The sequence below is a fragment of the Thamnophis sirtalis genome, unplaced genomic scaffold (assembly GCF_051295495.1).
Source record: "Thamnophis sirtalis isolate CommonGarterSnake01/CBP01778 unplaced genomic scaffold, rThaSir2_p1.2 scaffold_7, whole genome shotgun sequence".
In the NCBI taxonomy this organism is placed as follows: Eukaryota; Metazoa; Chordata; class Lepidosauria; order Squamata; family Natricidae; genus Thamnophis; species Thamnophis sirtalis.
Window position 1 is genome coordinate 3,354,206 of NW_028261387.1, and position 15,897 is coordinate 3,370,102.

Sequence of the window (15,897 nt, forward strand, 5' to 3'; positions counted from 1 at the left end):
ACAAAACTTTGAGAAAGGTGGATTCATTGCAACAATGCAATTAAAAGGTATTTTACACCTCTCCTGCACTCTTATCTGCATCTCCTCAAGGTAGATTTATCTCACAATCTGGGAAAACTTAAGATCTTTCGTTGTCCTGATTGCAGGTCCATGGAACATATTTTAAAAAAAATGATACGTTTGCCTCAAGAGTTTTGCTCCTGCATGGTACTCGGTGAAAACCTGTTTTCGTGATTATTTCATATTCTTGGCCACTTCCATAATTATTTTGAGAGAAGTAGGAGAATTTATCTTCTGTTAAATGCCCTTCTTCTCCGACTAACTTGGAGCCCATTGTTGTATAAAATGTGCTTCTGAATGTTAATGGGAAATGTAGCAAAAGCAATTTGTTTAGTCAGAAGTGCCGTAATTTATTTTGGGGGCATACATAAATATAGATTTCACTGCTACCACTTCAGATTGGAAACTGGAGAGTTTTTGTCTCCTCTCCCACAGCTCATTTCCTGTAATGGAGTATTTTTGGTTGGGGGGCCAGGATTATATATTGTGGCTCATTACTCAGATAATTGTTAAAGGGCCATCAGTGTGCCTAGTCTGTTTTGTTCTTTAAAGGAAAACTGTTTATACGGATTGCCTCCTTTTGCTTTCTTGATACTATGTCTGACTACCAACTCCCTCTTCTACCTCTCCTCGTACATCTGTCCCCAATTTGGATTTCTGCCCCATCAGAGGTGGGTTCCTACCAGTTCGCACCTATTCGGTAGAACCGGTTCGTCAAATCTACCGAACCGGTTAGAAGAGGTTCCACCAGTGGACCCAGAAAGCAGGCCACACCTACAGGAGAGGTTCCAAAATTTTTTGAAACCCACCACTGGTCCTTAGATATGACTATTCTACACTATCATGCTCATATTTATAAAACTCAGTGCCTGACTACTGCGTTTGTGGTGCAATCAGAACATTGCGTGTGTTGAAGTTGTTTTAACGCAAACCAAAGATGCCTTTTAAAAAACAAGTTCACATCCTATTCTTATGCATGCCAGTGCTGTGTGGGAGGTAATTTAAGGTGGTTCTGACAAGTGTCGTCGGCATCTTCATATTCGGTGACATGGGCGGCAAGCCATTCCCATCCGGTCACATGGGCGGAAAGCCACTCCCACAAAGGAGGCCACACCCACAGAGTAGGTTCGAACAATTTTTGAAACCCACCACTGCGCCACATCTTCCTTATAAGGAAGTAGGAGTGCCATGGTAACCCAGTGGTAAAGACAATTGCCTCCCACTTAGAAGTGGCTGCTTAAGGATGGAAAGTCCATAACTACAACACAAGTGGCCAGATTCTGTGTAGCAGCACTGGGGATTCATCGCAAACATGTGTCTTCCCTACCATAGCTATCTGTTCTGACCCCCCTTGTCCCACACCAAAGCACACTCCGAGCCAGAGATAAATTACAGCATTTAATTAACAGACAGACAGGTCCTTGGCAGCAATCCAGCCTGCCAAGCTCATAACAATGTTCTCCGACATTAATTCCTGCGTTGACTTCTGCAAGAGGGGCATGTGTACAAGCAGTCTTTTTATAGTCTGGAGAGGAGCCTAATGACTACCAGCTGAGTGCAATTACCTCCTGTAATTGTGTAATTGTTCCTGATGTCTATTAGCTCTTCGATGCCGGGCATCCAGGAACAACTCACTACTGGCGTCCGGCTCACTCTCCCTTGTCTCCTCCCCACTGGTCCAAGGCTCAGGCACCTCCTGGGGGCCAACCAGCCTCTCTGCACCCTGCTCGGAGTTGGAACCCTGTCCAGGGTCCTCCACATCCTCCAGAGCCAACTCATAGGGCCCCTCGCTGTCAGAGTCTGGTGGCAGCTCCAACGGCTCCTGCTGGGCCACAACAGCTATGTTATATAAGAAATGTGGCAAACCCTTTGTACTGCTTAGTCCTTTCCCCTCGCACACATGTCTACTCGTTCCTGACTCTACGGGGCGGTACTTATCTCCATTTCAAAGCCAAAGTGCTGTCTGAAGATGTCTCCGTGGTCATGTGGCTGGCATGACTAAATGCCGAAGGCACACGGAATGCTGTTACCTTCCCACCAAAGGTGGTTCCTATTTTCCTACTTGCGTTTTTACATGCTTTCGAACTGCTAGGTTGGAAGAAGCTGGGACAAGTAATGGGAGCTCACTCCGTTACACGGCGCTAGGGATTCAAACTGCTGAACTGCTGACCTTTCTGATCAACAAGCTCAGTATCTTAGCCACTGAGCCACCACTCATTTTATTTTATTTTATTACATTTTATTGCAGGTTATTTATTTTAATAATGAGACATACTATATTATCTAAAGAAGAACTCTGAAGGAGAATGTTTTTGTATGATAAAGAACCTCCCTCAACATTTTAGGTTTGATTCTTGTTCAGATTCTTCCAAAACTGAACAAGTGTACTTATGTATTTTTTCTTCTTTTTTTTGTATTTTTTTTTAAAAGTCTGATTATGGTTTAATATCTAAATGGCAGTTTGTCAGAACCTCTTCATTGTATTCACATTTGCTATGTCCTTTACCAGAAGATTAAAGTCATGCCAAGACAGCCTTTAATATGTGCTGTCGCCTTTAATATTTGACAAGTAATATTTCCTCAACTGGCATTATCAATCATAGTAAATTGTATGCTGGAATGGATATGCTTTCAGTCTCATTGTTTAGGGCATTAACTATGTATTCATCTTCAGATCAAGAAGATCTTTATTCATTTCTTTTCTAGAATTCACATTTTCATCTTGTTAAAAATTCTTCAATAAACATTTTGAAAAAGAAGATTTGGTTGCTGTTGGTTTTTATATACATAGGTATTGTAAACATAATGTCCAACAAAATATTTTCTCTTTATATAAATTGATCCATCCATCCATCCATCCATTAGGAAGTCAAGGTTAATGTGGGTTTCATTATATTGAATCATTAGGTTAGGTGTGCCATATTAAAAAAAATTGGAATAGAAACAAATGCAGGTTGTGCCCAAAAACATTTTTAGGACTTTCGGCAATTTATAGGTGAGAAATAATGGGCAAACACCCGTGGTGGGTTTCTGCCAGTTCGCACCGGCTTGGGAAAACCTGATCCAGTGAGAGGAGGTTCAACCGGTGGACTTGGAAGTAACTTTTGGAACACCTGCCCTGGCCCTGTCACTTGCTTGCCCTTGCCGTCCCATCACTGCTCGCTTGTCCCCCCACCATCCACACTAAACTAGCCCAGCCCGCCACTCACTGATCGGCTGGAGTCCAGTCAATCAGCAGGGGGGGCGGGAATCAGTGGCCAATCAGCGGCAGGGTCAACAGGAGGCTAGCTTACACCAGCTCGCGAAAGCCACGAGCTGGATTATGCCACGTGGCTGAAAGCGCCTGGGCTGCGGCGGGGGCTGTGGTGGCCTTCAGGCCTTCCCTAGCAAAAGCCGCGAGTTGGCGTACGCCACATGGCTGAGAGTGGGTGGGCGGCAGCAGCAGGCTAGCTTTCATAGCTTTCGCAAAAGCTGCGAGCTGGCGTATGCAACGCGGCCGAAATTGGGTGGGCAGCGGCAGCAGCCTAGCTTTCACGAGGGAAGGCTTTCAGGCCTTCCCTCATGAAAGCTGCGAGCGGGCGTACGCCACGTGGCTGAAAGCCCCCTGTCCCCCCTCTCCAGCCTCACCTGCTTAGCTAACAAACAACCCTTGCCCCTCCAGTCTGATAAGTTTACCTGTCCTGCTGCCTCATTAATAGCAATAGCAATTAGACTTATATACCGCTTCATAGGGCTTTCAGCCCTCTCTAAGCGGTTTACAGAGTCAGCATATCGCCCCCACAGTCTGGGTCCTCATTTTACCCACCTCGGAAGGATGTAAGGCTGAGTCAACCCTGAGCCGGTGAGATTTGAACAGCCGAACTGCAGAACTGCAGTCAGCTGAAGTAGCCTGCAGTGCTGCATTTAGCCACTGCGCCACCTCGGCTCATTGCCTGCCTGCTCCCTGTTGCATCCAATCACATCAGAGAGCTGCTGATTCTGCCTGCTGGTAAGAGACCCGTTTTTTTTTTCTTTTATTTTTTAAATCTTTTTTAAAAAGAATATTTTATTTATTGTGCATAGAATATTTAAAATCATTTTACTTAAAAGTATTGACTATAGAATATTTTAAAATGGTTTACTTTAATTTATTGTTTGTGGGTTCTTTTTTTAAATTGTCTTAGACTATTTTTTTTAAAAAAAGATTCTATCCAAAATAAATTAAAATAAACCATTTTTTAAAAATTCTATACTCAATACTTTAAAATGCATTGCGTAGAGAATTTTTTAAGAATCGTTTTATTGTAATTTATTGTGCATGGAATATTTTTAATGGTTTCATTTTAAATTATTGTTTGTGGAATAACATAGGTAGGGTGAGGGAGATAGGGTAGGCTGAATATCCTAGATCTCTCTCAAGAGGTAGTTCTTGATAGAGAACCGAGGGAGGTATAGCAGAAAGAGGCCGTTAGTTCAACATCAGCATGCAGTATTTAAAGATTACATCTGGGCCTGTGAATGGGTTTTTCAGAGTTGACATTTTGTTTGTGTGTGTTCTATCCTGGTCAATAAGGCGCCCCATCCAGCCGAATTTATGTGCTCCCTTGTTGATAATTCTGGCAGCAACTGTATCATTGTTGGAAAGAGATATAATTGTTAACAGGTTTCCTCCACCTCCCACCCCTTGGCTTGCTACATGAGTAAGTTGTGAAAATGGTACTGAAGGGACAGAATTGCATTAAAAGCATCCTGGGTTAGTTAAAGGTGGTGGTGTGGAAACCATTCATGAAAAGTAGCCGTATTTTTCCCAGAGCCTCATCTTTTCCTGCAAATTTTTGAAATCAGTAAAGTGTAGGAAGGCTGTGTGGGAGGTGGAGGGCTGGAACATTGCCAGGAGCACACAAGGGCATGCGTTACTGGAGAGAAGTGAAGTGTCAAATGTGTGAATTTCCAGCTGAAGAGCTCCAGGTTCACTTTTAAGGATTCTTGTATTCTATCCCTCCAGGTTAGGAGAAAATTAAGTTCAATGCATGTGCATGCAGTAATCTTATGTCGATTGATGCCTTTTTATGAGTTCTGGTAAGAAGGATATTTGCTGAACCCAAAAATGCTTGTGTTTTATCCACCTATTGAGTCTTTCCAACAGTGCTAAGATAGGCAGATGTGGATGTTTGATGGTGTTAGAATTATTGTTGCAGGACGTAAGCTGTTCTGCTTTTGTAAAGGTGCCTTTTGCACATGGCGGATACTGAATTTGTCAATGCCGAAAGTATTCAAGGGATGCTTCAGTTGTTTTGGGATTGCACTCAAAGCACCTATTAATATTTTGTAATTTATAACATTTACTTTCTTTTGCCACAGTTGTTGTGTTTCTATTTGCAGGTCTTTCTTTTTGTTACCTTCTCCAATTCTTTATATTATTATTATCACAATTGTATCACAGTGGCCAGTTGTTTCGCCGGATTTGGCATTGATTACTAGTCGGGCCCCACCCAGGGGCCTAGGACGTCATAATGTATTTTCGTAATATGCATACAGATCCAAGCAGTGCCGTTTTTTGCATTTGACTGATGGTGATTTTGTCAATTTTTAACTGTTTTAAATGTAATTCCAGTGCTTTTGGAATAGCACCCAGTGTGCCAATTACCACTGGAATTACCACTGCTGGTTTGTGCCATAATCGTTGAATTTTGATTTTTAAGTCCTGGTATTTCACACATTTTCTTGTTCCTTCTCGTCGACCCTGCTATCAACTGGTATTGCGATGTCTATGATTGTAACCTTATTTTTCTCAACCAGTGTGATGTCTGGTGTATTATGCACCAGTATTTTGTCCGTTTGTATACGAAAATCCCATAAGATCTTGACCATCTGATTTTCGGTGACTTTTTCAGGCTTATGTTCCCACCAGTTTGTTGCTGTTTTAATATTATAGTTTTTAAACAAATTCCAATGGATCATTTGTGCTACTGAATTGTGCCGCAATTTATAATCAGTCTGCGCAATTTTTTTTACAGCAGTGAGTATGTGATCAACAGTTTCAACAGCTTCTTTGCAAAGTCTGCATTTGGCATCATCAGAGGATTTTTCGATTTTGGCCTTAATGGCATTTGTGTGGATAGCTTGTTCTTGCGCAGCCAGGATTAGTGACTCTGTTTCTTTCTTTAATGTACCTATTGTTAACCATAACCAAGTTTTTTCACTGTCCACTTTATCTTTTATTTTTTCCAGGAATTGGCCATGCAATGCTTTGTTCTGCCAACTCTCCATTATCACGTTTTCTGTATTCTTGTTTCATCTGTTGGACCTTCAATAGATTTTTGTTCTTTACTTTGATTAATAGATGTTCTTGACTTTCTTTTAAATAATCATCCAGTGCATGTTTTTCTTCTTCAACTATTTGCTTCACTTGTAATAATGCTCTGCCACCTGATTTTCGGGTCAGGTATAGTCTATCAGTATCACCACGTGGATGTAAACTGTAGTGCATTGTCATTAGTTTCCTGGTTTTTCGGTCCAAAAGGTCCAAATCAGCTTGTGTCCAGTTAACTATACCAGCTGTGTATCTTATAACTGGTATTGCCCAGGTATTTATGGCCTTGATTGTATTTCCACCATTCAATTTAGATTTCAAAATTTTCCTAACTCTGGTGGTGTACTCTCGCCTGACAATAGTTTTTACTTCTCCATGCTTGATGTTATCCAACTGCAGAATGCCTAAGTATTTGTAGGCTTCATTTTTGTTGCATTTAATTAGTTGGCCATTGGGCATTTCAATTCCCTCACATGCAGTGATTGTGCCCCTTTTTATGGATACAGTGGCACATTTTTCCATGCCAAACTGCATTGAAATATCGGTGCTGAATACTCGGACTGTGTTTGTCAATGATTGGATTTCTATTTCTGACTTTCCATAGAGTTTCAAATCATCCATATATAGTAAATACGAAATTTTTTCAGCTTCTTTGGCTGTTTGGTAGCCTAATTTCATTTTTTTTAAAGATTACTGATAGTGGGATCATTGCATCATCATTATTATTGTTGTTGTTGTTGTTATTGTTATTATATTTAATCCCACCTTTTAAAAAAATATTTGGTAAGGAGGTGAACATGTCCAATGCACTTGCCTATTTTCCCCACAACAACAACCTACTGGTGTGGGTTAGGCTGAGAGAGGGAGACCAAAAACTTACAGTCTCCTGGTTTCTAGGCCAGCATCTTAAAGACTACATCAAACTGTTTCTCACGCATGTTTAACCAAGCATTTATGTAACTTCATTCATTTATGTAACTATTTGCATAAACTAAGTCAATTAATTGCATTTATGTGCATAAGAAAAATATTCAGTACTTCAGAAGAAAAATAATTTTATTTGTAATAGAAATCTTAGATGAAATATCAACCTCAGTCTGAAAAAACAACAACAAAAAGAACGTTTAAAAATAACATTTGACTTGACGACAAAATCTCTTGGGCTTCATGTGGTAAAAAAAAAATAGATATGTGTAACTATATTTATTAAAAAGCTTACCCTAGGCAGATTGTACAACACATATTACATGATTTAATTATTTAACACTTTAAGCTTTACATAATACAATAAATGGCTGACTTCCAAGATATAGTTATCTCTGAATACTCCTGTCAATTTCAATACGATATATGATATAATGCCTTTTCCAAAAATGGAAATAATAATTAATGAGGCTTAGGGGACAATATTGTTTCCTTTGGGAAGTTTAAATAGAATTTAATAGATCTCTCATTCTCCAAAGGGAGAGAAATAATCCATTCTTTGATGCTTCTCTCTAAGAGTGCAGTAAAATCTTTTGATAACAATATTCTTTGTCATCAATGTGATAATTGAGGAAACGAAAGAGACCTATTTAATTATTCAATGTGTTTCGGAGTTTGATTGACTTAGCCCCAACTCTTCTATTTTCCTACAAACTATAGGTGTTCAGAACAGGAGAGGTGGAAGTATATTTATTTATGTAAGGTGAAAACAGCAAATAATTCCCCGTTATTTTGCTGAGCCATCTGAGCTACTTGTTCCAATGTTCAGATTGCCAAATAATAGAAACTGTAGGCAACTCATAATAAGTAACTATAAAACTTAATGTTATTTAATAATCACAATTAGCATGAGGTTTTTTTTTTAAAAAATGAGGATTTTTGCATGTTAGATTTTGGATGGATCTTAAATACAAGAATAAGGACATGAAAGATAATAAAATTTGTGTGGAGAGATGATATAATAACTCTTTTTGTGATACAATCTTGAATTTCAGATTAGTTTGGACTATTCTTTCCTCATCTCCTGTTGAACTATTTTCAACAGAAACCAAGGGAGAAAAATTAATTTGCATAAATAATATATTTTGATACCACATAAATGAGGTTATTTCTTTTAGCAACTATCACACTGTAAAAGCTGTTTCTGAAAGAAAGAGAAAAGAGAAACAAGATTAAAATTTAAAATTATAACATAAAAGACCCCCCCCAAAAAGATATATAAAGCAATAAAATTATCCATATGGGATTTGGGAGTTATAAACATCTCTTATTCTTTCAAACCAAAAAAGAATATATTACAACAGCTGACATGGCAAGTATATACCAAAACATAAACACATTCAAAAATTAAAAAAGTTACTCATGGTTAATGTTAAGCCTGAAGAATCATTCCTGGCTAGTAAAACTGAGGCAGATTCAAATCAGTGGTGGGATTCAGCCAGTTCACACCTATTCTGGAGAACCGGTTGGTAACTTTCTAAGCAGTTCGGAGAACCAGTTATTGGAATAAATATTTTGTTTTTTCCCACTTTCCAGGGCTAATCCTGTAAGGAAGGCAGGAAGGAAACATTCTGGGGTTGTTTCTAGCCTAATTTTTATTGCCCTGCACACAGAAACTGTTCTCCACTTAACCCTTATTACCATTGTAACAACTAAGGCGAAGCGCCCATCGACCTGAGTGACATTGACTTGGCCACGCCCACATGATCACATGACCACCGAGCCCTGCCTACCCAGCTGGTTATTAGGGCAGAGAACTGGTTGGTAAATTATTTGAATCCCACCACTGGTACAAATGTTCTTATTTATTCTTTGCCTGGTTTTGCATGCCACCATACCAAATCTAGCTACATTGTATGTTATTTCTTAAATCAGGGTTGATCGTGGAAAGTAGAAATTGCTTTTACCACTGATTGGTAAATTCTGATTTGCTGGTCTGGAATAGCATATTTAGAATATTCTAAATAAAACTGGCATTACATAAGGACACGTTCTATAGTTTAGACTTGTCCTGAATCACAGGGATATATTTGTAATGGGTAAGGTATCCTTTTGTATCATCCAATCGAATGTGATAAAGGAACATCATTTCGTTGGACTAAGGTGAAGGGTCTGGTTTAAAATGTTAAGCTGTGTGGTAATACATGGCTGGTGTTGGATTGTATTTCAAGCTATCTGCCATGGGGAGCTGCGTAGTATTACCAGTATCCGTTTGACAATCTATGTCAAATAAATGTGGTTTGGATGTTGTCCCTGCTTGCAGACAGTAAGGAAGTAGGGAAAACTTCTGGGAGAGAGAGCTTGTTGTAAACTGGTTGTTTCCACGCACTTAAAATCTGTCTCCTAATGTCTGTGGAACTAAGCCTATAGGGAAATGCGCTGGCTTCAGTCCAGTGGTGGGTTTCAAAAATTTTTAGAACCTCTTCTGCCATGTGACTGGGTGGGAGTGGCTTGCCAGCCATGTGACTGGGTGGGAGTGGCTTGGCAATCATGTGACGGGGTGGGTGTGGCCAACATGCAAAATGTGGTGAAACTCACTTAACAACGCTCTTGCTTAGCAACCAAAATGTCGGCTCAGAAACTCTGGCATTGAAGTGTGCAAGTCTTAAAGCTGTCAGGTTACAAGACCCTCACACCCTAACCCTTTAGAAAAAAAAACCCAGGGGTGTTCAAACTTGACAGCTTTAAGACTTGTGGACTTCAACTCCCAGAATTCCTCCTCTCGCTCTTCATCTTGATGATGTGCGGATGGAGGGAGGGAGGGAGCTGGAACCGGTTCGAAATGGCACTGTAGATTTGTGGAACTTCTTCTATAGAAGAGGTTAGAACTGGCAGGAACCCACCCCGGCTTCAGCCAGTCCTGTAACATATTCTAGTCTCCTTTCTCACTATTCCAGCCTCCATGTGCAGTGAAGACCAGGGGACACAGGGCTTAGTGGCTACAACAGAGGTGGGTTCCTACCAGTTCGCACCTATTCGGTGGAACCGGTTCGTCAAATCTACGGAACCGGTTAGAAGAGGTTCCACCAGTGGACCCGGAAAGCAGGCCACACCTACAGAAGAGGTTCCAAAAAATTTTGAAACCCAACACTGCCCCCCCACATACAGAGACAGACAGACAGACAGACTGACACAGAGAGAGAGAGAAAGAGAAAGGAAGAAAGAAAGAAAGAAAGAAAGAAAGAAAAAAGAAAGAAAAAGAGTGAGAGATGAAAGAAAAAAGGAACAAAGAGACAAAAGGAAGGAAAGAGAGAGAGAGAGAGAGAGAGAGAGAGAGAGAGAGAGAGAGAAAGAAAACACATGGCTGGCAAGCCACTCCCACCAGGTCACATGGCCGGCAAGCCACTCCCACAAAGGGGGCCACCCCCACAGAGTAGGTTCCAAAAATTTTTGAAACCCCCCACTGGGCTACAAGTATATGTTGACATTCTCTGGAATGATGAAATCTTGAAATAACTGCTGTATTCCTGTGTGCATTTTATGAAATGTCATTAACATGGGCCCTTTTTATTTCCTTTAGCCTGGAGGATTACCCCAGGCATATATAACAATGCATTTGTTGAATGGCATGGTTGTTAATAGAGCAGGAGTCCTTTTGCAAGTGCCATGGTGTTAGTTTTAGTGTAGTTGACTTCCAGCTGGTTCTCTTTGCACAGTGATGTGCAAAACTGTCCTAAGCTCTCTTGAGTCCGATGGATATCCTCAAGAGGATTACTGTATCATCACTAGTTCGGAAAACATTACACATTGGCGCATTAATTTGATGGGGATTTGTCGAAGTAAGGCTAATAAATTTGGAGTGATCATTACCAACTCGGGGAAAACTTTAAAATGTTCAAGAAAGTGTAGAAGATTTCCAGATACAATTATATCGTCTATAAGGCTGCTCTTGGAACCAATCCAGAAAATAAGATACGCAGAAGAATTCTTGAAGAGGTGATAACAAGCAATACACTTTCGTCTAATCTCTTAGGAATAATACTGTCAGCCGCAAACATCATGTATGCTTGAGCGGTTCAAGCCAGCATAAGAGGGGAGATATGTTTTTTTTTTCCCTTGCTAAACATGACTCCCTTTATTTCTGCAACACTTAACTATTTATGAACAGCAAATATTTAAGTCTGAAGTAAGTCATAATGGACAATGGCTAACCTGAATTACAATCATGTTTTTATATGACATTTAAAATAATGCACAAAAGGATAAGTGCTACGATAGTCCAAGGATACTTGTGATTGCATATTCTGTATGTAAGTACAACAAAATTAAATTTAATGATGTTATTCAATGCTCATTTTATTTTACAAATCTGCAACTCGAATTACCCAGAGGACCTTAAAGCAGTCCATAATACACCATCTCCAAAATTAACGAATCCTCAGTTTGAATCTCTCAAATAGCTTGGGTTCATGAAACTTTGTAACTTTTTATATGTTTGCATCAGTGGTGGGTTTCAAAAAATTTTTGAACCTACTCTGTGGGTGTGGCCTCCTTTGTGGGAGTGGTTTGCCAGCCATGTGACCTGGTGGGAGTGGCTTGCTGGCCATGTGTTCTCTCTCTCTCTCTCTCTCTCTCTCTCTCTCTCTCTGTCTCTCTCTCTCTCTCTCTCTCTCCCTCTCCTTCCTTTTGTCTCTCTGTCCCATTTTCCTTTTTTTCTTTCATCTCTCTCTCACTTTTTCTTTCTTTTTTTCTTTTTTTATTTCTTTCTTTCATTCTTCCTTTCTCTTTCTCTCTCTGTGTGAGTCTCTCTCTCTGTGTGTGTGCGTGCATGTGTGTCAGTGGTGGGTTTCAAAATTTTTTGGAACCCCTTCTGTAGGTGTGGCCTGCTTTCTGGTGGAACGCCTTCTAACTGGTTCGGTAGATTTGACAAACAGGTTCTACCGAACTGGTGCGAACTGGTAGGAACCCACCTCTGGTTTGCATATTTGGGAACCTCAAGGGTAGAGTCTGTGGATGGCCTCTTGCTTCTAATGAATTGTTACTAAAAAGGTCAGTTCAGTATTATTTGAATACTGATCGTTTACTTCAAATTATCAGATATAAATTACCTCTATTGACTAAGTTCTTGTTGATTTTTTTCTCGCATTTATGAGGATTCAGGGTTCCTTGGGAGGCATGGCAAGTTATGGGCATCTGCTTGTCACATTGATAAAGTTCTTTCATTTCACTTAAAGTTTCTCTTTAATTATCTGATAGATCTATGTCACATTTGATCCATCTCTCTGTTTTTGGTCTAATCCATAAATGTGAATTTACATGCATAGCTGTGAACATTTATTCAGCAATGAGTTTATTAGTGTCTGCAGAATTTACTGTGCCGACTGCTGGAATCAAATAGTTGTTTTGAGCTGTAATCTAAATCATTGCATTATAAGTTTATTTTTCCCCCCCTGAAATGTTTCATTAGATGTTAGCCTCTTCGGTCCACTGTTCTCATGGAGCCTTATTGATTAAAGTGTTTACAGTGGGAACCTTCAAGAGCTCCCCTTCCCCACAATTGTGGTACGGACTGTGGAAAAACACCAGGAAAACAGTGATCCTTTTTTCCATTCCACAGTTGTCTCATGCTCAGCAAACCACTGAGAAAGATATTATTGAAGGCTGGAAACTTTAGATTGGGGGCAGTGGCACCTGCAGTGAGCCATCCGTGTTACAAATTAGCTGGGGCTTTTCAAACGTTTGAAAAGCATTAGATGAAAAATGGTAGTGGCTGTCCTTTTGTAGATTTCCCCATTCTTGCAAGACTGTATTCCAAAGATTATCCTTTCCAGGTGTTGATGGACAGGTGGGTACCCTATGAAGATTTTGCAGTTGGAAAATGCATGGATATGAAGTTTCCAGTTAATTTTTTAATTCACAAAAACCTAATATTTAAGCATTCTGGACCACGAGTCATATTTCTTTGCAGATAAATCTTTTATCTTTCCAATCAGGAATGAATGCCCACTGAGCTTCATGTGAATATGCACTCAGAAACCCATGTCTAGATCTGCAGCCTTATTTTCCAAATATTTGGCTAATCTTACGGGAAAGTAGGAACAGTGACACCCAGTTTGTTCTCTGTTGTTAACTAAAAAACTTACTCTTTCTCTCTCAGCTTGATCTACCTTACAGGGGTGATTGTCGTGGGAAAAAATATGTCTGCTGCCGAGAGCTCCTGAATGAAACATGGAGTATAAAATTCATAAGCAAGCACATGACAACATTGTCTTTTTTCTATTCCCTAGATCAGGGGCAGTGGTGGGCTTCAAAAATTGTTCGAACCTACTCTGTGGGTGTGTCTCCTTTGTGGGAGTGGCTTGCCGCTCATGTGACCGGATATGAAGATGCCGACGACACTTGTCAGAACCGCCTTAAGTAAATGCTTTAGGGGGAAGGAGATAGTTTATGACACAAAACTGGACCTTAGCAATGTGTTTTTAGCACTGCAGCTTCTAGAGGAGTCATACATTTTTTTTAATGAAAAGTTAGCTATTGGACAGAGGCAATAACCTGTTTTCTAGATAAAATCAATAGTTCTTTGATGGCTGATATACAAATATCTCTGACAGTAAGTAAAACATTTTTCTTTGCTATTATAAAGATGTAAAGGGGGAAATGTACAGTAAGCATATTTTAATGAAAAGAGTGGGCTATTTTTTTTTATCTTCCTTTGAAAGGACTCCAGTAATAACTTAATATCCTATAAACTATATTTTTTTTTCCTATGGAAAATGCAATTTGGGCATAACAAACCAGCAGCTAATTAGCAATAGCAGTTAGACTTATATACCGCTACATAGGGCTTTCAGCCCTCTCTAAGCGGTTTACAGAGTCAGCATATTGCCCCCACAGTCTGGGTCCTCATTTCACCCACCTCGGAAGGATGGAAGGCTGAGTCAACCTTGAGCCGGTGAGATTAGAACCGCTGAACTGCAGATAACAGTCCGCTGAAGTGGCCTGCAGTACTGCACCCTAACCACTGCGCCACCTCGGCTCATCTTAATCCAATTGAAATCAATGTGTTTGCAATTTTTTGCGTGTTATAGCATAATTCTACTCCCTCTAATGTCTGTTGTGATGTGGAAGTGCCAGTAATTTAAACAGAGGAAAGGGACAATTGAAGCACAGATATTCAATACAATTTTCAAAAATTCCCGGTATTCATCTTGGATCCAAAGACTTCGTTCTCCCATATGATTTCAGGATTGAGTCTATTCAGCCTTGAACTGGCTGATGAAATAGATTCTCAAAGGTTTTAACAGATAGATGACATTCGGAAAGAAAATGGGAGAAAGAGAGAAACATAAACTGCCCCGGTTAAGAAAAGGCAGTTGGGTTTTAAAAAAAACCCTGCTCCATTATTCTCCTAATGTTAGCTTTTCACAGCCAGAAGAAATACTAAAGTTTAGCAGTATCAGCAGTTAGACTTATATACCGCTTCATAGGGCTTTCAGCCCTCTCTAAGCGGTTTACAGAGTCAGCATATATTGCCCCCACAGTCTGGGTCCTCATTTCACCCACCTCGGAAGGATGGAAGGCTGAGTCAACCTTGAGCCGGTGAGATTAGAACCGCTGAACTGCAGATAACAGTCGGCTGAAGTGGCCTGTAGTACTGCACCCTAACCACTACACCATCTCGACTCTTAAGTTTGTTATTATGGAATCAAACTACTGGATTGAATTGAATGTTTAGGAAATTCCTTTCTACTGTTTTCAATTAGACATTATTGTGAACATATTTTTGATGGACTGGATTTCTGGGAAATGTTTCCTTTTTTTCTTGCCCTCAACAAATTTTGCAAAAAGCATCATGGAAACATAGAGGGATCGGATAAGCCACAGTATTTTAAAATGTTAAAAGCAGAGGGCGGGGAGTGTATTTATTTGAAATGTGTTTGTGAATTTGGAGTTTCGAGTACATTTTTTTATTGTGGGTTTATAGATTGTAGAAAGTACAGTCGGAGCCCTGACAGTCCTTCAACTCTGTGGGCACGATTGCCTTTCTAGTAGCTAGATTTAGATCCTATTATAGGAAGGATGTGAATAGCATTGGTTAACAAATGTGAGGTTTAAAAAAAAACACTTTTTTTTTTTAGGTACAGCATTTGCCACACTGGCAAGGCTAACCTATAATTGCACTCCAGGTTGATTTTGTTTTTTTTTTAAAAAGATCCTTTACAGAAATGGAATTCTGAAGTATACATCATGGAGAACTATTGCTAAATTCCTTTCTCACGGGGAGTCATAGAAAGGGAAATTATTTTTACCTTAAGGGCAGGTATTGTATTTACAACTGACATGCTGGGGTAAGCATTCAAATATATACTAGATGTGCAGCATGATGTACAGCTTACCTGTGAGGAGAGTGAGGCCTTGGGCAACTGATGGAAAGAACAGCCAAAAATAACAATGCGGGTAATTTTTGTTGAGTGACCAATCACAGTTACAATGCCCACTGAAAACCCAAAGCAAAATATTTATCAATTTCTACTGTTTTTAAAAAGTTATTTGCGGGGAGGGGGGGGGGAAGCAAGGATGCAATGGAATTGAACAGATAATGCTTTTAAAAACCTGGGACT